We start from the raw sequence: 22,584 nt of genomic DNA, 5'->3' as shown, positions 1-22,584 counted from the left end.
AAAGAAATTTGGAAGCAGTGAAGAAGTAGAATTCTCTACCTAGCAACAGGGAATCCAGAGTTCCATGGAGCTTGTGACAGACTCTCCATGGATCTTAAAAAGAGACTTGACAGAGAAATGAAGAGACTTGGTACATGTCTTGTCACAGGAAATAATGGATTGCAATTATATACAAAAGGATTCTTAAAGCATCATGACAGATAGGGTTTTTGAGAACAAGTTTTAAACCTGAAGGGGGCACAGATTTATTAGACTGAAACTGGAGGTTAGCTTCTTAGAAGAGATATCTGTTTGAATGAGATTTGTTGACATCAGTGTGCAAAATTAAAATCCAGAAGCATTTTATTGGTTTCATAACATTGGACAAGACTCAGGGTCAGGAACTTTCCTAAGTCATCTTGTCAAAGCTGACAAGTCTAAAATTGACATCCAAATCTCTCAGGAGGTAAACTGGGACAAAGATAAGAACCTAATGGAAATTGTAGGCAAATTTCATTCCCTAAGCATAAACTTTTCTTCCATGTGATATTATACTGCTGCAAAACCATGTGGTATGATGCCTCATTTTCATTTATACTAAAGTGACTGGGCGTTCTCAGCACTTACGTAAGAAGGAGAAAAAAAAAAACTTCCCTTCTTCCATTTCCTGTAGAGTACTTGTGACAAGAAAAATACTTAAGAGTATAAATTATATCATTCTTATATCAATTAAGATGCCTTTGGCTGTAAGAGATAAATTATCCGATTCAAGTTGGCTTAAGAAAAAATAAAATATATCCATATTATCAACAAGAAGTCTGGGGCAGGGTAATCCCAACATTAATTCAACTCACTGCTCTCAGAGTTATGGGTCAGCTTCTTCATTGTGATTTCCTTGGCTTTCCATCATTCTTTCCTACCTTTCTTAGATTTGATGAAATATTACTGTCAGGGCTGCAAGATATCTCTCTTTAGCTCAAGTCCTTTTGTAGCAAAACCTAAAGTCAAGAATTAGGCTAGCTTCTCCATTGTGTCTCTATTCAGGAATCAGGAACACCTTCTTAGAAGCCTTCCATATGCACTTCCTCTAACATGTCATAGGCCAGGGTTATATCACTTGTTCATGCCTAGAGACATGATTGGAAATGGGAGTGCAATGATCATGGTTGGCCTAGATTATTTAAGCTTTGGGTCTTGGAAGGAGCTGGGAGCCTAGGAAAAACTGACACCTGCCAAAATCGGGTACTGTCAGTAAGGAAGTGGAGGTGTTTTTATAATAGTTCTTGGGTATGAAAAAAAAAAAAGAATTCAATCACAGTCTTCAAATTAGTTGGTGTTATGGGCTGATTTGTGTTCTCCCAAAATTCTTATGTTGAAGTCCTAACCCCCAGCATGTCAGAATGTGACTGTGTTTAGAGAAAGGGTCTTTAGAAAGGTTATTAAAGTTAAATGAGATCTTTAGGGTGTGCCCTAATCCAATATGACTGGCATCCTTATAAGATGAGGAAATTAGGACACAGACACACACTGGGGGAAGACCACATTAAGACTGGAAGATGATCATCCAAAAGCGAAGGAGAATGGCCTCAAAAGAAGTCAACCCTGAGGACACCTTGGTCTTAACTCCTATTCTCCAAAACTGTGATGAAGTAAATTCTTGTTGTTTGGAACCACCCAGTCTGTGATAGTTATGGCAGCTCTAACAAACTAACACAATTGGTATCTTGGTTAGAGTCCTACTGCTTTTCTCCTTGCATTGACCCTATGAATCTTAATGATATTAAAGTATTGGTTACAGAAGAGTTAATTTTACTTAGTTTTCTCATTTTTCACTTAAGATGGTAAATACTGTTCTCTCCCCAATTAGTCTCAGAGTCAGAACATTCAAAGCAGTTTTATGGGAAATATAGTAATGAGCTGTTCTAACTTTAAATGGCTTAAATTTTAACTTGGTGCTATGCCAAAATTTTCTGCCTTTATGCATATAAGAATAGAGGATTAGGAATTCAAAGTACATTTATAGAGTGTGTCGTGGGAACTTTTTCTATTATTTCAGAATTTGAGCTGAGTAACCAAAGCTAAAGACAATGAATGTTGATTTTGTTAGGGCTACACTTTTCACCTAATTTATATTTTTACAATTTTCAATTGATACATCACACACACACAGGAAAGTACACAAACCATAAGTGTACATATTGATGAATTTTATGAAGTGAGCATACCTGGGTAGATATGTTCATACATGCTCATTCAGCTGAAGATTTCCAGCACCTCAGGAGCCCCTGGAGCCCTCTTCCAGTTTTACCTATTACCCAAGTGTAACTACTACATTGACATCTAACACTAGAAATTATATTTAGATATTTCAATTTAATATCAGTGTAATCCCACAGTATATGTTTTTCTGATGTATATATAATTTTCTATGATGACAATACCTCACAATGAATTTATCCCTCCTAATATAGGTGAACTTGGGGTTATTTTAAACAGTGGTAGTATAACAAATCTGGTAAAAAATATTTTGGTGAAATATGAATAAATTTCTATTGGAGGTATACCCAGAAATAAAATTGCTGGGCCATAGGTTATATACTCAGCTTCATCAAATACTGCCAAACAGTGTTCCAGATTGTACCAATTTACACTTCTACCAGCAGTATTATGAAAGTTTGAGTTGCCACACATCTCCACCAGCTCTTGATATCTTCTTTCTTTTTCTCTTCAGACATTCTTGTGGCACATAATTGTAAGCATTATTGTTTTAGTTTGCGTTTCTTTAATGACTAATTAAGTTAATCATTCTTTCTTATGTTCATTGGCAATTGGATATACTCTTTTGAGAAGTACTTCTTGAATTTTTTTTTTCAAAATTGTTGTAGCAGATTGCCTGTATTTCCCTTATTTCTTTGTAGGTTTTTTTGTGGTTTTTTAGGGTTTTTTTTTTTTGGCATATTCTTGGTTTGACTTCTCACTGGGTGTGTGTATTGTAAATATCTTTTTCTTACATTCTATACCTTCTATTTTCATCCTTCTAATAATGTCTTTTTAAGAAGAAAAGCTCTTTATTTTGATACTGTCCATTCTTTTTTTCCTTTCTGATTAGACTACATTTTATCTTTATCTACTTCAAAGTCATAAAGATGTTCTGTTAGGTTTTTTTTGTTGCTAAATGCTTAATTTAATAGTCCATTTGAACTTAAATTTTGTGTATGCTGTGAATAGAGATCAAGATTCACCTTGTTTCTAAATGAGTATACAATTATTCCGGAACCATTTATTGAATAGAAAATCCTTTGTACTCAGCACTCTCAGTTCTGACATGAATTAAGTTACAATATTTGTGTGTCTGGACTCTATTCTGCTGTATTGGCCTATTGGTCAGCCTTTAATTCACAATACACTGTTTTAAGTAGAATAAGTATGTCATATCATAGGTCTGAAGAGATAGTATTAATGAATATTCCAGCTGTGTTCTGTTTCTTCAAGAAATTATTCCTGGCTGTTTGAATTCCTATATGTGTTAGAGTCAGCTTGTAAATTTCAAAACAAACAAACATTCAGTTATTTAATTTATTTTTTTAATTTGTCACAATAAACTGTTGTAGATTTTCTTAAAGTTTTGTGAATCTTTTCTTAAATTTACTTCTAGGTATTTAGTATTTTGTAATTTTAAAAAACTCCACAGGGGCGCCGGGATGACTTAGTCGGTTAAGTGTCTGCCTTGGGCTCAGGTCATGATCCTGAGGTTATGGGATCAAGCCCTGGTTCGGGCTCCCTGCTGGGCGGGAGTCTCCTTGTCTCTCTCCTTTTGCCCCTCCCCCCAGTCCAACCCTAGAGCTCTGTTGAGGTATAATTTTCATATGAAAAAAATGCATCAATTTTAAGGATACAGCTTGATATGTTTTGACAAATATTTACATACTCGTGTAACCACCATTACAATGGTAATCAAACAAACAAGGTTATATTGCAAACTTTCCCATTCAGTCCTTAACCCTATTCCTATACCCAGGGTAAGGACTTATCAGCTTTTTGTCACAATAAATTAAACTTGTCTTCTTAAGAGTTTTATATAAATGGAATCAAGTAGTACATATTTATTGTGTCTGGCTTCCTTTGTTTAACATTTTTGAGATTTGTCCATGCTATTGTATGTTATCAGTAGTTCATTTCATACTTTTTGGAGTTTTATTACATTAAATGTATATATCACAATGTATTCATCCAATCACCTGTTGGTTGACTTTGTGTCCAAATTTTGGTTCTTATAGGTAAAGGTGTTATGAATACACACCTATATATCTTTTATGTATATAAGTTTTTATTTCTCTTGGATAAATACTATCAGTGGAGTGGCTGAATCATATGGTAAATTTATGTTTACATGAAACTGACAAACTTTTTCTTATGTGACTATACCATTTTGTATTACCAGTAATGGTTGAGAATCCATGCTGCTCCACATCCTTACCAATACTTGGCATGATCTATCTTTTTAATTTTAACTATTCTAGTAGGTACATAGTGGTATCTCATTGTAGTTTTAAGTTAGATTTTTCTGATAACTGATGAGGTTGAGCATATAATTAATGTGCTTATTAATCATTTGTGTAACTTCTTGATGTTTTTGTTCAAAAGCTTTTTCCCAATTTGGGGGGTCAAGCTTCTTTTATTGAATGTATAATTTTATTATATATGTGTTTTGAGAGTATTTTCCCAAGTCTGTGGATTATCTTTTTATTTTCTATATGATGTTTTTTTCTAAACCACAGTTTTTAATTTAATGAAGTATAGTATTTTTTATTTTATGATGCAAGCTTTTGGTATCCTATCTAAAATATCTTGGTCTGTCTCCTATATTTCCTTCTAAAAGTCTTACTTTTTCATTTTTAAACATATGTAAATAATACAGTTCAAGTCAGTTTTGGCATATGTTTTAAGGTAAGTGTAGAAGTTCATTTATTTTACATATAGATACCCAGTTTTTTCCAGCACCTTTTGTTAAACATAATATACTTTTTCCATTGAATGACCTTAGAACTTTTGTTGGCCTTCAGCTGATGTATGTGTGGTCTATTTATAGACCACTTTCTCTTGATTACTGCTGTCCATAGTAAGCCTTGAAATCAGGTAGTATAAGTCTTCCAGCTTTGTTCTATTTCAATACTATATTATCTATTCTAGATTCTTTGCATTTCCATAAAATTCAAAATCCGCTTGTTGCTCTTTATTTTTAAAAAGTTGGTTATGATTTTGATTGGGGCTGCTTCGAATCTAGAGGTTACTGTGGGAGAAAACTGGCATCTTAAAAATATTTTTTCTTTTGATTCACGAACATGGTATGACTTCATTTATTTAGGTCTTCTTTAATTTCTCTCAACACTGTGTTGTTCTTTTCAGTGTATGTGTCCTGCACAAAATGTATCCCTAAGTATTTTAGGGGTATTTTTTGATGTTATTATTAATGGCAATTTTTAGGTCAATTTACATTTTTTCAATTACATGGAAATACAGTTGATTTTTTTGTGCATTGACTTTATATTCTACAGTCTTACCGAACTTAAGGATTCTAGTAGCTTCTTTGTGGATCTCTTAGGATTTTCTAAATAAATAATCACACTGTTAATCATGTTGTTAATAACCAACAACTCAAGACAGTTTCACTTCTTCCGTTTCAATCTTAAATCCTTTTACTATTTTTTTTCTTGCCTGCTGCGCTGACCAGGATCACTACTATCTTGGGGCTTTCTGTATTTGCACTGCAGGTCTCTCCAACATTCTGCCCCACAAATTCTAGCCAGTGTTTCCTCCCCCAACCAATTTCTGTCTCCTTGAATCTATAAGATCGCCAGGCTCTCTTTGGGTTCCTATCACTGACCCAGAAACTATCACCAGTCAGTAAGCTAGTGCATTTATAGAGCTTATCTTGTTTGTTTGCTCTGTCTTAAGGATCACAGTCCTGCTGTGCCTGTTGTCTAGTGTCTGAAAACTTATTGCTTCACATATTTGAAGCAAACTCCAAAAATCCAAGTCATTTACTAAGCCCTTCTAACTTACTTCATGTAACATAATACTCTCTAGTTCTATCCATGTCGATGGAAATGGTGGGTATTCATCCTTTCTGATGGCTTCATATATTTTGCTTAGTTTTTGTAAGTTAGTTTTTAAGGTTATAGGGAATATCCAGTCCTTGTTACTCCTGAAGCAAAATTCCCCTTGTATTTCTTTGAGATACTTTAATTTCAAACAGCATATACCTGGGTCTTTCTGTTTTATCCATTATGACAATCTCTGTCTTTTAATAAGACACTTTGGTATATTTACATTTAGAGTGAAGATTTATATGGTTGAATCTCAGTCTACTCTCTAGCTATTTATTCTTTATTTGGTTTCTGTTTCTGTCTTCTTTTATACCTTATTTCCTGTCTGCTTTTCAAGTATTTGTGGTATTCCATTCTTTCCCCTCTATTGTCTTTAGCTCTACCTTTGATACTTGGTATTTTGTTTTTACCCTAGAGTTATTATTAGTATTAAAATGTGTTTCCTTAATTTATCAGTGTCTAACTAGAATTATTATTATAGCACTACACATGTAGTATAAGAGCCTTGCAATATTATAATTCAGTTTTACCATATTTTGTGCTATTCATGTCCATGTCTCAATTCTACATATGTTATGAATTCTGCACTCTGATTTTTTGCTATAGTCAACTGACTTAAAAGTATTTAAGAACACAAAAATTGTCTTTTTTTTAAATTAACATATAATGTATTATTCGTTTCAAAGGTACGGTCTGTGATTCATCAGACTTACACAACACCCAGCACTCACCACAATACAGCCATCCCATCCCCCTACCCCCTCCCCTCCAGCTGCCCTCAGTGTGTTTCCTAAGATGAAGGGTCTTTTATGGTTTGTCTCCCTCTCTGGTCTCATCTCATTTCATTTTTTCCTCTCTTCCCCTATGATCCTCTGCCTTGTTTCTTAAATTCCACATATCAGTGAGATCATATGATAATTGTCTTTCTCTGATTGACTTACTTCGTGTAGCATAATACTCTCTAGTTCTATCCATGTCGGTGGAAATGGTGGGTATTCATCCTTTGTGATAGCTGAATAATATTCCATTGTGTATATGGACTACATCTTCTTATCCATTCATCTGTTGAAAGGCATCTCAGCTTCTTCCACAGTTTGGCTATTGTGGACATTGCTGCTATGGACATTGGGGTGCATGTGCCCCTCCTTTTCACTACATCTGCTAAAGTTTTGCTGAATCTTCCAGATCTTTGAATTGATGTCTTCTGTTAATTTAGGAATATCTTTACACAATATTTTTTTAAATTATCTTTTCAGCCTCTTCCTCTGTCTTCTTTCTTTCTGAAACTACAATTACATATGTATCAGAATGATTTTGTTTTAGAGATTACTGGGGCTATGCTATTCTATTAATCTCAGCCAATGATTTTAATTTCAGATATTTTGTTTTTTTATTTCTATGATTTCCATTTGCATCTTAATTAAAGTTTTCATCATTCCATCAATTACATGTATTTTCCTATAAATGCTATGTCAAATATATCCTAATATTTTAGAGTCATTGCTAATTTCAACATCTATGTTGTCTGTGGTTCTATTTCTGTTGATAGATTTTTCTCTTAACTATCAATCAAATTTTCTGTCTCTTCACCTACTTAGTACTTTTTAAGATGTTATCCTGTGCATCAGGGATGCTATTTGGTAGGGACTCTGGATTATGCTGGGGGGTTTTGTCTGTGTAATTTATTGTTTGTTTGCTAATCAGATAAATAACCAGCAGAGAACCTCAACACTCTGGAATCTTCATTTCAGTGTTTGTTAGGATGTGTCATTTTTAAATTTTGCCCTTAAACTTAGGGTAAATCCCTTAGTCTTTAGAAATAATATTGACTTCTAAGTCATGAAAATCCAAGTTATTTACCAAGCCCTTCTAACTTGACAAAGCTTGAACTTCACACTCTGTCTTCTTTCATTGTGCAGCTGCTGAAATCTCAGATCAGGTATTTCCATTTTCCAGCTATTGTTTACCTTGGGATAATTGGAGTCTTTTCTGGTGGATGCAGAGTTCAGGTATGATCCAAGGATTCCGGGAGAATTTATATTAGGACGCTCCTCTATTTGTGGCTATTTTCAATTCTCTTCTTTTTTTGACTCATCAGTACCTGCTAGTCTTGTTCATCACATCTCACACCTGTTCTCCTTACTCCCTGTCTCCCTACTCAGGGTGTAATCTCTTTCTACTCCTGCATTACCTTGTCTTGTCATGGTTAGGCTGCTTTCTGAACTCTAATTTTTTTTTTCAGTCTCTAATTGAATCTTCAGTCTTTTGTGGGGTTTGCAGATGACTACTGGTTTCATATATTTATTTCCCCATTTTCATATAAATTGAAATGTGTAGTAGTTGCTAACAGTCTTCTATTACACTGTAGGCAAGAGTAATGGGAGGTTTTGTATTCTCTATTTATTAGTATGTATTATTGGAGGGTGTATGGAGAGATTAAAATATATGCAGTTGTTTTTTACACTATATAAACATAGAATTATATTTAGAAAATACTTGAATGTCCAAAAGCAAACAGAAAAGTAGAAACCATTATCTTCCCAGGATAAATGTCCAAGGGGATAGGGAAGGGATTTCTGATTGAAGGCAGCATTACCAAAAATTAATAGCTATATCTTGTCTAGACTTTGCATCCAGTCAATTTAATAAACTAATTACAGATGGGTAACATGTTCATTGTTGAGGTAGGCACTTTAGGAAATAAGAAGTGCAATAACTATATTTTTCTGCCCATACTTTTACAACAAAGAACACTTTCACACCACTAGGTCCAACTCTGGCAAGGTTTCAGAATCCAGACAACTTAAGAAGGCACAGAACTTTTAAGGATTCTATTTTTCAGGACCTTTTTCACCTCTTTCATTTTTTTGAGAAAATCCAATGTGGCTTGTCTCTCTGCCCACACCCAGATGAGGTGCTTGCCCCAGATATGGAAGCTGCTGAGTTGGCTCTCTTCTTACCATCTGAGAGCATGAAAACAGAACAAGACACGGGGAAAGGCTTTAGGACACAAAGAGTTGCCTTTATGAAGTGCCCACTTGTGGAACAAATGAGGTCATGAATTAATGTTCAAAAATTGTCCAGCGGGGCACCTGGGTGGCACAGTGGTTGGGCATCTGCCTTCGGCTCAGGGCATGATCCCGGTGTTATGGGATTGAGCCCCACATCAGGTTCCTCCGCTATGAGTCTGCTTCTTCCTCTCCCACTCCCCCTGCTTGTGTTCCTTCTCTTGCTGGCTGTCTCTATCTCTGTTGAATAAATAAATAAAATCTTTAAAAAAAAATTGTCCAAAAATGAACAAAGATAACAAAGAAATTCAGAAGCTATGTGGATGAGCTCCTGAGCACCAGAGCAGCCTGTGATGGCCTGGAGACCCCAAATAAATTAAAACTACAACATTTCCAATTAGGGAATCAGTACCCTAGTAAACCGTGGTATCTGAGAGGGTTAAATATATTGCCCAAGTGCCTACTCTTCATTCTTTCTATGAGCAAATGCATGTGCTAGAAAATATTTACGAATAAAGAAAAATTAACATAAAAAGAAGCATAAAACATAGCTCCTACTTAAAGAAAACTACAAATTAGTTTGGGAGATAAGACATTCATACAAAGGCAAGTACTAATATGAGTTAATAATACAAAAGTTTAAGAAGCAGTTATGAATAAGGATCAAATAAAAGTAGAACTGACAGAAGTTATACATTCAGAGAAGATTTTATGATCTGATTCAAGTGGAGATTTTCTATCATTGTGGCTGTAGTCAGGCATCTATTCACCAGTTCTGGGGCTATTCAGAAATACATATTAAGTAAATTTGTTAATGGCCTGTCCCAAGTGTTTCAGTCTAAAAGACCTCATAACCAATTAGTCATGGCCAGAGATCTCTATGGTGAGATCATTCTTATAATCAAGGTAGAAACCCAGTATACTATACCAATTTCATCATCTCTTAACAGAATCTCTTAGCAAAAAGAACAGACATTATGTTTCTTGCCAAAGATATTCTTGCCCCTTTCACCAAATATTTTTCAACATCTTGGTGAAAACAGTATCATCTGGGTCTTCTTCAGAGAAAAAGTGAAGGGGTAAGGATTAGGTTGTGGTCACAATTCATAATCTATTTTAGCATTCCTATCTTTGGAAAGTCTTTAACTTTTGGGGGAAAATAATTATAGTTATTCACCCAATTCCAGACAGGTAACTAGAATTCCCTTCTCCTTTATAGACAGAAATTCTATTTTATTTCTGCTGACAGTAATCTGCAATGGAAAAAATAAAAAGAAGGAAGACTGTGTTTTTAGCTTCGTTACTACTTAAGGTGGCCAAAAAAATATAAGCAATAGTCATTGGGTAGGCTTATTAAGAAAACTGTTTATGGATAACTGACTTATATGTCAGCCCTCCAGCTATAAATAGTTCACTCTGTGATTATTGAATGTCAGAGTTCAGGGGTCAGTCAAGAATTTGGGGAGCATTTATATGCTGCTGTTGGGACTCCTTCCTATTTGTTGCTAGCCTCAGTTCTCCTTTTGACTTTCCAGTAACCAATACTCTTATTCATCAGTTTTCATATCTGCTTTCGCTATCATAGTTTCTCTACTCATAGTGTAGTCTTCTCTTTCTACTGCTAAATTATTTTGTTTTGTCATGGTAAGGCTGTTTTCTGAACTCTGTTTTTTTAAGAGTCTCCAACTGAATCTCCAGTCTTTTGTAGGGTCACCATATTGCTTTTATTCTCTTTTTTTCTTTTAGCCTAGGAGATCCAGCATTTATCTTAGACTAAGAATCCAAGGTGGTACTCACATAGTTGGTACCTTGATGGGAGGACTGGCAGTCTGAGCTCAACTGGGACCTATTATTATTTGGTCTCAGGGACCCAAAGGGAATATCCTAAGACATCCAGGCAGAAGCTGCACGACTTATGACTTAGCCTCAGAATTGCAGAAGGTAACTTGTGTTGCATTCCATTGGTTAATATGCCCATAAAGCCAGTGCTAGCTCAAGGCAAGGAGGAATAAGACTTCATACCTTACTTAGAGGAGTAGCAAAGAACTTTAGCCATCTTCACTACAAGTTTTTTTTTTTTCTTCTTTTCCAGAAATCCTTAAAGGGGTAAAAATGACCTGAATACTATAGATGGATATGAAAATTAACTTTGAAAAAGGCAAAGCAGGTCAAATTTTAGCCAAGCGTGAAAGGGATCTCATTACAAAAAGAAACACAAAGCAAGAATTTAAACTCCCAACAGACATTATTGTGAAGGCTTTGTGGACCTAGGAGGGGAGCTACAAACTGTTAAATACCTAACAGACCTTAGAACTCATCTTCTTTAAGGACCCCAAAATTGAACAAGTCATATCCAAACTAAGAATAATGACATACATCAGACGTTCCTCAAATCTCTGAATAGGAGCTCTTGACTTTATTATAGTATGGCCATCAGGGACCATGGGGCCTCCATACACACAGCATGGAGCCACCTGGCACCGAGACACCCAAGTCCTGTTGACCAAACACAGGGCCTTACTGTTCTCCTACCAGAGTTCACACAGACATTACAGCACAGAACACACTTTGAAATTTTTGTTTTTTCCTGCTAAGGGAACTCTGATTAAATAGATCTCTGACCACTTGATAGTATCTCAGGTTTTTTGTTATTATTGTTTTTGCGGGGGGCGGGGGGTGTTTGTTTTGGAGATGGGCATAATAAAAATTGGAAAGAGAAAACTAGAATAGTAAACATTCCTTTTATTTATTAGTTTTTCTCTGCCTTTCTTCATTCCTGCTAAATGCAGTGTACACTTAAGGAAAAAAAAATGTTGTTCTATCTGAGAAGCTTATGTTCCTGATTGGGTCTGAAAATGACCCATATGCCATCTCTTGAGCCCCATTATGACAAACTGCAGACTTTTATGAAACTGTAGTTAACAGAAGAATCTGAGGCCACAGAATATTAATTCATGAATAAGTACAACAGGATGCTCAGGAATCAAAATAATTGATTTTTGCTGTACTAACTTTACTCTCCTGACAGTATTGTTTGATCAAATATATGAAATGTGATTCATTTAATCACCTTAACATAAGGGATTTGAGCTTACATTTCTTCATTAGATTTAAAAAATTATTCTCTGTAACAATAGATTTTATTCTGCCTTAGGAATCAACCACTAATTAGTCTTTTTTCCTCACAATATATAAATACTTTAATTTTTTTTCTTAAAAATCAATGTTCAAAATATTTTTAAAACTAATTACATTGAGCTTCTCTTATAATGTTTTTATTAAAAATATTTTCATTTGAATTCCATTATTCCTTCAAGGCATTGGCTTTAATTGATCTAATTTTAATAGTTTCTCACGTGATGCATGTCACTGGTTTATATTAACATTCTGTCATCAACTAAATAAATAGCTTCTCCTTGGTATAGTTAGTTTCTCTATAGTTAAAATCACATTCATAAATGTACTTTTACAGAGTTTAGAATTAGGGTTTTTTTAATACTCAAATATAAGGAGCAAATAGAAATATATGGCAAATTTATCAGGTTCAGAATTTTACCAAAAAATCAATTATAAGAGAATTTATTATTTCTTAGACTTAGTCATGTGTCCTTCAGTTGACCTAGATGAAAATTCTGGATGATGTGTACTTACCACTAGTTTTCATTACTTTCATTATTCAAAGGACAAATGTTTCTACATTGTCATTAGGAAGAAGTCCTTGGTCCCTTAATACCCCCACAAACTCTGCCAGTGGAGATGATAAACTACCAGAACAATGACGTACAGAAAAAAGAGTTAAAAATGATATTTTAGACTCTGAAACATCACCTAAAACTTCTCTAAAAAAGTAGACTAAGAGCTCTAATAGAATTTTCCTTCCATTAGTAAACCAGTATGTACCCCTTCTCTCTCTGTCTGGATAGAATAAACAAAATCCTTATTTATGTATGAAAAGTGTCTTACTAAAGTGTAAGGAATCTGTCCAAGAAGACAATTTATAGGTATACCACTTAGTTACAGACTTCAGTTTGGTCTCACTTGGACAAATATGGCTGGCTATTTTCAACTTCTTTGCTTTCATGCTAGCTAGACAATTCATTCCATTATTCAACACAGGATATAGGGGGCTTATTACTGAGAAGATTGTCTATAAACCTTGTGATATGACAGCAAACAATACAGAGTCCATGCCCTCAGAGTTTGCATGTACCATTTCTCAAAGAGAAGAGAATATTCTCCAAAAGCACCTGATACTCTAAACTTCACTTTTCACGTTCAGATACCACTGATCTTGAATCCAGGTCATCTCCCATTAACTACTGTTTGTTATTTTTTCTTTAAAGGTTAGTTAGGTCTCTCAACCCCAATTACTTCATTTTTCCCATATTTGACCAGACTATACCTTTCATCATACACACTCCACCTAACTATTTTTTCATTCATACTTTTTGCTTCTAAACTAATTTTAAAGTCAAACAGTAGCTTCAAGCTAAATACTAATGTCATTTAGGTATTAGCTTAGGTGTTTTTTTTTCCTTACCTTCCCAGACCAAATTAGGTGGCCCTCCTATATTTTTAATGTCATAACACTCAAAACATTTTTTTACATCATCTGCTTGCAATGTTTATATTCCAAACAAAACTATAAGCTCCCTGAAACAAACATATGTTTTTGTATCTGACAAAAGGAATACAATGACAACACACATATAATATGAAATATGAGGTTTCTTCTATACACCATCTGAAATCATGAATCTTATAATTGGCCAATTAAATAAGTGAAGGACTGATAGCCCAAAACTGGAAGTGCAGGAGGGCACTGTTTGTGAGTGGTTCATCTATAGATTGTATGTATATGGACTTGAACAAATAACAACCTCACACTCTTCCTTCCCCCTGCAAAAATAAATAAACAAACAAACAAACAGCAAAGAGTCTCATTTCTTGAAAAACAACTTCTAACTTATTAGTTCTATATGACGGGGCTAAAAAAAGGCATAAAGACAAAAGTAATGTAATAGCTCTAATGTATCTAACAATTAAACTGGCTAGTCATAACATGCCCCCTCCCCACATATATGCTGTTAATGTCATTGATTTATCATACTCAGCAAGGTATTTTCAGAAAAAAATATTAATTACGGCTTATAATGACAGACACAGCAGTGGCTGCCACTCTGCTAGGTGTTGCTGGGTTGACTTGTGTCTAGGATTCTCCCTGATTCGGCCACAGGGACTTTAGATGATAGAAGACAGTTTCTATGCAAAAATTACGGTCTTTTCAAAAGTACTAAAGACAGAGAAAAAAAATGACACTGGCCCAAAGAGAATTTTTCAAAATTTATAAGTTCATTTCTCCCAGGGGATTTTGCTAATTTTTTCCATCAGGTAATGATGGCGTATCCTATAAAATCAAGCAGAAATTACTCCTGTCAGTATTATAATAAACCAGTTAATATTGAGTACTGTTATGAGGTAAGGACTAAAAATCAAGTTCTCCTTGAAATCATTGGATGAAACATTAGTTTACATCATTGAAAAAATAATTTATAGTTTATAGTGTAGAAATCTATATCTATCAAGTTTTCTTAGTTACAATTGAATATTCCATAATCAGGATTGGCTACATAATTTGTGGAGTCAAGCGCAAGAGGAAAATATTGGGCTCCTTGCTCAAAATTATTAAAACTTTCAAGGCAGTGACACTTGACCATTAAACTACGCATCGGGCACTATGTGACTGTGCAGATTTCATGCCTTGGCTATAATTTAGAATTTTTATATCAATTACCTTACTATATACATATAATTACAAATAAAAATCCTTCATCTTCCAGAAGAATAGGCACAGCTATCCACATTTGCACACGAAGAAACTACAGCGCTAAAAAGCGTGACCTAGCTAAAGCTTCCCAGGCAGTCAGCAGGAATACTCAGGCAATAACTTATGTGTCCTAACTCCAGTCTCGCTCTCTGTTTACTTTATCAGATTTCATCTCCAAATCGAACTCCAATTTCAACAAATGGCAAAGACATTTATGACCAATATACACTGCTTCCCCTCAAAACATCACCTCTGGAGTCAATTCTAGGAATTTAATTGTATGAGACAAACAACAACTGTTACTTTTGTGAATTACTTTTTTGCCCCATTCAGAGTCCAAAACATTGCAGGATTGGGGAAATGAGAAAACTCATAAAGCAGCAACTCTTTTCTTTCCAGTGCAGCTGAGAGATGCAATTAATAAAAATGGAGAGACTCCACAGCCTAGCAGCACCCAAAGTAATAACTCCTTTTATGAATATGAGACATAGGTCCCAGGGTATCTTGAGGCAGGTTTCTGCTCTATTGATCACATTGTCAGACAACACATTTCATATCACTGAACACGTCCTATTTCGGGAGATGGGGGAAAGGGACACTGGAGGAAACATAAATGTCAAAGGAAATAGGAATGCCTGTGAACCTCAGCACATGTTTCTTGGAGCAATAAAGGTGATCTGGCTTCAGAAGCCAGTCCCAGGATTGATCAGAAATTAGAAAAGCATCGATAGCTGGTAAAATACTTGAACATATGCTAAGAATAGACAACATAGCATGAAAGTCTGGGCTATTGCAAGTATTCATTTCCTGGGAACTACTAGGAAGCTATCAATTTCTCATTCTTGCTTTCATCCATTTGGCAAATTCTTATGTACCAGGGCATATACATAGCCACACTGATTCCTGTGATATAAGTCATTCTGTTTATTGTATGTCAGTATACTTTCAGTGCAATTGTCAAGTCATTCTGTGCCCTATTTCCACAAATTTTTTTCTCCCATCAATCTTATTAGCAAGTTAAAAGTCAAGATTTTTCATCAGATATTTATTAAAAAGGGAAGGATCCTTGGCATGACAGCACAAATTCTTTTCAGTAATTGTCTTCTTAAACTGGTAAACAGAAAGTTCCCTGATTCCGTACACTATCTTTCTAAGGCCCCTAACCTAGCTCTCACTCGGCTTTCTCAGTCCCCAGGTGGACCCTCCATCCTTTTAACTGAAAAGCAGGAAGGGCAGTTGTTGGGAAAAAAGCATTTCTAACCATGAAAGGCCATTACAGGTGGAAACATCTGTCATTCAGAGATCCTGTTAGTTTGACTAAGTCCCTCTTAGTGAATCAGAAAATGTGTTGAACACCTACTAGCTGCTTGATGTACATTATTTCTAGATGTTTATAAATACTACACATGAAAATGCCATTCACACTTCACAAGCTAAGTGGTATGGAGATAGATTTTGAACATAAAGATGTGAAGCAAGATATGTAGTTTGCAGCTGTGGGGATCAAGGAAGACAACCTAAATTGATGGTACTCAATTTCCTGAAATGGGTGAAATTCCAGGTGGGACTCTCCTTAACGCATGGGGTTTTAGAGAGTAAAACACAGTTTCAAAATTTTCTTTTTTCCTTTTGAATTAGGCAAAACATGTGTCCCCTCTATGAAACATACTCTTTGATTACATCTATTACAGAACAGGTATTACTCTGTTGTGCAAATTTCTTTTCATATCTCGCTTTCATTTTTTTTTTTTTTTTTTTAGTTTCACGGTGATACTTCATTTGCCTAAAACCTAAACATTGTCAGTTAAGAAGAAATCTACTCTGATCTATAAATCTTGCCATTTAAATTCTAGGGGTTTTTTTGTTTTGTTTTTTGTTTTTTTGTTTGTTTGTTTGTTTTTGGACTTGGTAAAATTTTATCCAAGAAACAATAGATACATATGTATTTAAAAACATGAACCATGAGAGAATGAAATAGGAAATCAAGAGTGATTTAAGTTTTGGTGGCCCTTGCCTTTTTTTTTCCCCCCCAAGTTCCTGAAAGACTGTAGCAGGATAAAAGGATCACTGGCTCCCAGTCTCTTTGAGATAACAAGTGATGAAATTAAAAAAAAAAAAAGCACACCTTCAAACAAGGTCAGGTAACACTATTCCCTGCCCTGCACCCAAGGTGAAAAATACCTCATCCTCAGATTTCTCAGTTGTAGGGCTTGCAGAAGGCTTCTTTCTGGAGGGCTATCAGGTTCCTCCCCTTCTTTGGGAGGAGTCTTTTCCTTTGATGCCTTTGCCTTTCAATGGGTGTGACCTCACTGTAGCCTTTAACCTGGGTTTGGGCATTTTCTTTTCTTTTCTCTCAGGTTTGGACTTCTTTTTTTTTTTTTTTTTTAAGATTTTATTTATTTATTCGACAGAGAGAGAGAGACAGCCAGCGAGAGAGGGAACACAAGCAGGGGGAGTGGGAGAGGAAGAAGCAGGCTCCTAGCAGAAGAGCCTGATGTGGGGCTCGATCCCATAACGCCGAGATCACGCCCTGAGCTGAAGGCAGACGCTTAACCGCTGTACCACCCAGGCGCCCCTCAGGTTTGGACTTCTTAACCATCCTTTTGTTTTTCTTCTTTTGAACTGCCGTAGTCACTATCATCACTGTCTTCCATTAGGAAATCGTCATCACTGCCAGAATCTTTCTCTTGGAATGGTGCCTCACCCTCCTCGTGTTCTCCTTCACTGCCCACATCTTCCATGGGCATCTCTCTCTGATTGGAAGCTGCTTTAGAAGCTGCCTGCCATTGCTGGCACAGTTTTATGATCTTCTTTTTCATCTTCACTGTCCTCTGCTGAGTGAGAATCATCCTTCTTAGTCTTCACATCTTTTTCTTCAGAGTCCTCACTATCTTCCTGTGAATTCTTTCCAGAACACCTCTTACTTTTAGCTTCTCAGGGAGATGACCGAATTTTCTTAGCTGGAAAGCCTGACTCTCTTCCATAACCTTCATCAGCATCATCAGATTCCTGACACCATGAATAATCAGTGACCTTTCTATTTCTGACAGGCCGAGACCTATGTGCTATCAAAACAGGAACGAGTTGAGAAGACAAAAACCAGGATCCCCCCCCACCCTGTGCTCTGGACGCCCTCCCCCCCCCCCACTTCAGCTGATGGACAAAACCCAAGCTACTGGCTTCTGAAACTCTGCTGCTTCTCGATTCAGGGTCCCTTAATCAGACAAGCCCCCCACTCCCCTATCTCTTCAAAATGCCACATCTATCTCTTTCTATTAGGTTGTATACCCATTGAAGCAAAAACATATGCTAATTGTTCTTCTATCCCCAGAACCTACCATATTGTATAGCAAATCAAATCCACAACAACAATTTTAATAATGTATTACATTCTTTGCATCATATTAGGCATTGTGTTAAATGCCTGGTGTTCATAATGCTAGTTCATCTTCATAATAACCCAATGATTTCAATATTTGTTAGTATTTCCATTTTAATAATGGGAAAATGAGGCTTATAATCACACACACTAAATTTAGGGTTTGGTTTCATAGACTAATCAAGAACCACTAGCCCCTTCCTAGTTAAAAGCCCTAGTTTAGCTTCCCTTCAATTTCAGCAAGCAGCCATCTGACTACTGAGATGTAAATAAAGAAAAGGCTCAGGCTCCTGTGAGGGTCCCTAGAAACAATCTTTAGGGTGTGGTACATACCAGCAGGTTAAGTCATGTATGCTTAGCTGGAGCAATAGCCTCTCTTGAATGTCGGATCACGGCCACTCTGATAACTGACAGCAGGGAGTTCTTCGTGCTATTGAAAAAGCAACTCACCCAGACCAGAAGTTCTTAATATCCAGGTTTTATATAACATGTTTTCTCCTATGTCCAAGAACAGAAGACGTAGGGTGTGTATTTGGATCTTTGTGTCTTGTTTCCTTTCGATCCTTCCTACATTAGAACCATAGCTGCGCTTGTTTTATGTCATCCTAAAGTCTTTTGGTTTTAAACACTTCTCTTTGAATTTCTACTCTAGTAGAAGGGGACCAATTAACCAGTGGTTGTATGGCTTGTTTTGTTGTACTTTCTTCTACAGTAACTAGTATGTTCTTTTCTCATTCTCTTTTTCATACTTCAACCTGAAGAGGAGGAAAGTTCTACCTTTGCCACTCCTTTCTGTCTCTACCCATTGCTAACTACCTCCCCAATAGGAGGAGAAACTGAAGTGATTGGTCAGAGCTAAGGAGTGAATGTAACGTAAAAGCCACCCAACCGTTACCATCTCCTGCTCCCAGTTCTTTCACCCAAATGCAGCATTCTCTCTTCTGGGTCTGGAAGTCATGAGGTAGGCACACATTGGACACAGTCCACCAGCCTCTTCCCACTTTCAGTTCCATCTCAGATTGGAGGAGGAGGGTTGTGTGTGAAGCATACTTTTCACTCTTGTCCATATGACTTATAGGATAGAAAGACTCAGAGTTGACGCCATAGACCCCAAAAGTGGAAAGGTGCGAGACAGTATACTTTGGCTTTCAGGCTGTTTCCAGGAGGGAAAAAAAAAAAAAAAAAAGAAATGAAATCTAGAAAAGCCCTACCTTTATTTGTATAATATATTTGTCTGACAATAAATAATGTTGGCCCTTTATTTTTCATTTAGCTATTGTTTTGTTTTTGTTTTTGTTTTAATATTATCAACCCGAGAAAGGTAGAATGATGAATAATGGGATTTTGGCACCAAAACGCCCTTGCATGCTTAACAACTATATTTCTTTCCTCTACTTTACATCCTCCAGAGATAGTTAGGGCAAAGAGGTATCCAGAAAAAGGGGAGAGAATTTGAGGAGACAGAAGGAAATCCTCAACTCAACCTTTGGACCATGATGTTTCCTGGGGCTCAGCCACCTACGTTTCTTCCTTCCCTGGCTGGTATGGCACATATTGGTAGTTGTCCACCAATATTCATAATCTCCTTCCAGAGTCTTAGCTGAGCACTTGGCCAGTTAATAAAAGACTCTGTTTTCCAGGAGCCCTTGTGGCCAGATGACTAAGTTCTAAGCAGCAGTGGTGTGTGCGCCACTTACTCATAAATGAGCAAATCTGTTCTCTCCTTGACCCTCTCTCTTTGCCATTGACTGGCACATACATATCTGATGGCAGATGCCAAGCATCCAGAGATGAAGGTGTATCTTGAGGATGGCAGAGCTTTCCTAGTGGTTATGGACTTCTTATTTTTACTTATTATGTGAAAGAAAAGTAAGCTCCTATAATTCTTAAGCCCTTGTGCCTTGGGTATCTGGGTTACATTATTTTAGACCTTATCCCAACTAACACATGGTAAGGGGCTTCTCAGAAACCTGGCTTACTCTCTTTCCCCGTATTTCCTTTCCCACAAGTCCCTGATTACACAGATCCTTAGTTCATACCATAGTTTTCAAGATGTCTTTGGTCATGATACATTTGAGAGCTGAAGTATAATTTTGGTTTTTTTTCTCAATACAAAGAGATAGGTATTCCTTCCTTTTTACTGGGTTCTTCTAAGCTGATGCTGTCTTCGGTTCGTTTCAAAATCAAAGATAGTCATATTATTTTTGGTCTTCCTATTTTTAATCCTTACCAAAAATAAATGAAAACTTTTGGATATTTATGTGTTCACTTTTACGAATACAAGTACAGAATGATGGATGGTGCCTGACACTCCGCCATTAACAATTCCATCATGTTTTTGTTTTTCCTGTGTAATGCCTGCCTTCATCAGCCTCTCCATAGTGAATGCATTTGCCCTTCTGGAACATTTTTCACTAAAAAGCATAGTAAACATCACTCCAAAGAGCTGCTCAAAGGAAAAAATCCACAACATAAATCTCCATACATTGCAGAATATGTGGAAAGTAAGATGGTATAATTCAGAGAATCAAGGATTTCAGATTATATAGACCTAGGTTCAAATATTTTGTTATCTATGACAAACCTAAGTTTCTCATCTATGAAAGAGAATAGCAATAGTTGCCTTATACAGACTAAATGAGATAATACATGGAATGTGTAGTCTGTAGAGTGAATAGCACTTTGCTAACACATGGTAGCCACTAACTCACCGTTAATTCTTCTTGTAGTTAATGTTTTGATTCTTTTCTAAATTTATCTTTATCTTTATCTTCACAAGTAATTGACAGTCAGTGTATTTGGAAGCAGTGTCAGAAGCCAAGATGTTTGCCTGGTTTAGAGAGAGTGAATGTTTTGTCAAGCCATTGGGGCCTACTCCAAATTCACAAAAACAACACAAAATGCTTACTGAACTGTAGAATGCTAATTATGCACCCTATTTATAATAATCTTACAAAGTCTCATTACCTACAGCAGTCACAGAGCATTCATCTCATTTCTGTTTAGGCTGGGAAAATTGCAGGAAGGCCTTGTCATTCTTTTCGGAGTTTTCTGTATTTGGTGACATTTCCCCAGCTTGCTGCAAAACAGCAGCTGCAATTAATTACTTTTTGAATCGACTAGCGGACAGCTTGTAAGTTTTCTGCTGCCCTCTGTCAATTCTGGCGCAATGAATTCTCTTTTAAACTTGCATTTTACAACTTGCATTTCAAGCATTTCGACGATTGCAGGGCCTGAATATAAAATGGAAAATGGAGGACCGTTTTGTATTTAGTTTTATCCCAGAAAATACAGCACTATAGTGATAATCAGTCAACTCCAGATCCTAATGTTTGCAATGAACAAATATTTTTGCTTTTTAAAAAAATCTAAGACTTGGTAGAAATCTCCTAATTGTTGAGGTGACATCATCTTATGCCTCTAACTAAAGATTGCAACCTCTTTGGTGTTGCCTATGCTGACATCATCATTTTCCAAAGTTTTAATCATCTGAAAATGAAATGCAATGAGCAAAGAAAATCCCAGCCTGGAAGTTCTTGTCAATCCTGTTTAGTCAGTAATTGCAAATACTTCCACTGTGTTCAGAGTCTATGTTAAATGAAATGTCTTGCATTTATTTTGTCCTCAAGTTTTCAGGTCATATATAGACGCATATCACAGAACCTTTTATGTTATGGAAGCACATCTCCATAATTGATATTAAAACAAGGTGAGGGGTGATAACCATAATCAGATAAATGATTCCCTAGCTGATTACTTATAAATGATTTTGGAAGATATTTTTGAATATAGGTTGTATGTACTAGTCTAATGGTCTTTAAAATCACTTTATTTTTATTTTTTATAATAATATTTTTTTATGATATTATGTTAGTCACCATACAGTACATCCCTGGTTTTTGATGTAAAGTTCCATGATTCATTAGTTGCGTATAACACCCAGTACACCATGCAATACGTGCCCTCCTTACTACCCATCACCAGCCTATCCCCTTCCCCCACCCTCCTCCCCTCTGAAACCCTCAGTTTGTTTCTCAGAGTCCTTTAAAACAGAATGAACCATGTTGCATATATAAGAAGACAATATTTGAGATGAGGTCACTGTCTGTCCTCTTTGCCCCTGCTCAGCACCTGCCTTGTATCTGCTTTACATAAATAGCAAAGAATTCTCAACTTCACAGATGATGGAAGCCAGACCAATTGATACTGACCTCTTTCAGAAGTTTCTAGACATAAATAGTTTGAAAATGTGAGGTTCAAAGAATATTACCAGCTGAATCCACA

The 22,584-nt window shown here is 36.1% G+C and overlaps 1 pseudogene; it reads right to left on the bottom strand.

Moving 5' to 3' along the window:
• Nucleotides 1-17,512: 17,512 nt before the first annotated feature.
• LOC113269717 (nuclear ubiquitous casein and cyclin-dependent kinase substrate 1-like) lies at nucleotides 17,513-21,516 on the bottom strand (annotated as a pseudogene).
• Nucleotides 21,517-22,584: the final 1,068 nt, after the last annotated feature.

This window comes from Ursus arctos, unplaced genomic scaffold (genome assembly GCF_023065955.2).
Source record: "Ursus arctos isolate Adak ecotype North America unplaced genomic scaffold, UrsArc2.0 scaffold_36, whole genome shotgun sequence".
In the NCBI taxonomy this organism is placed as follows: domain Eukaryota; kingdom Metazoa; phylum Chordata; class Mammalia; order Carnivora; family Ursidae; genus Ursus; species Ursus arctos.
Note: the sequence above shows the minus strand (reverse complement) of the source record. Positions and strands in the feature narration are given on the sequence as shown.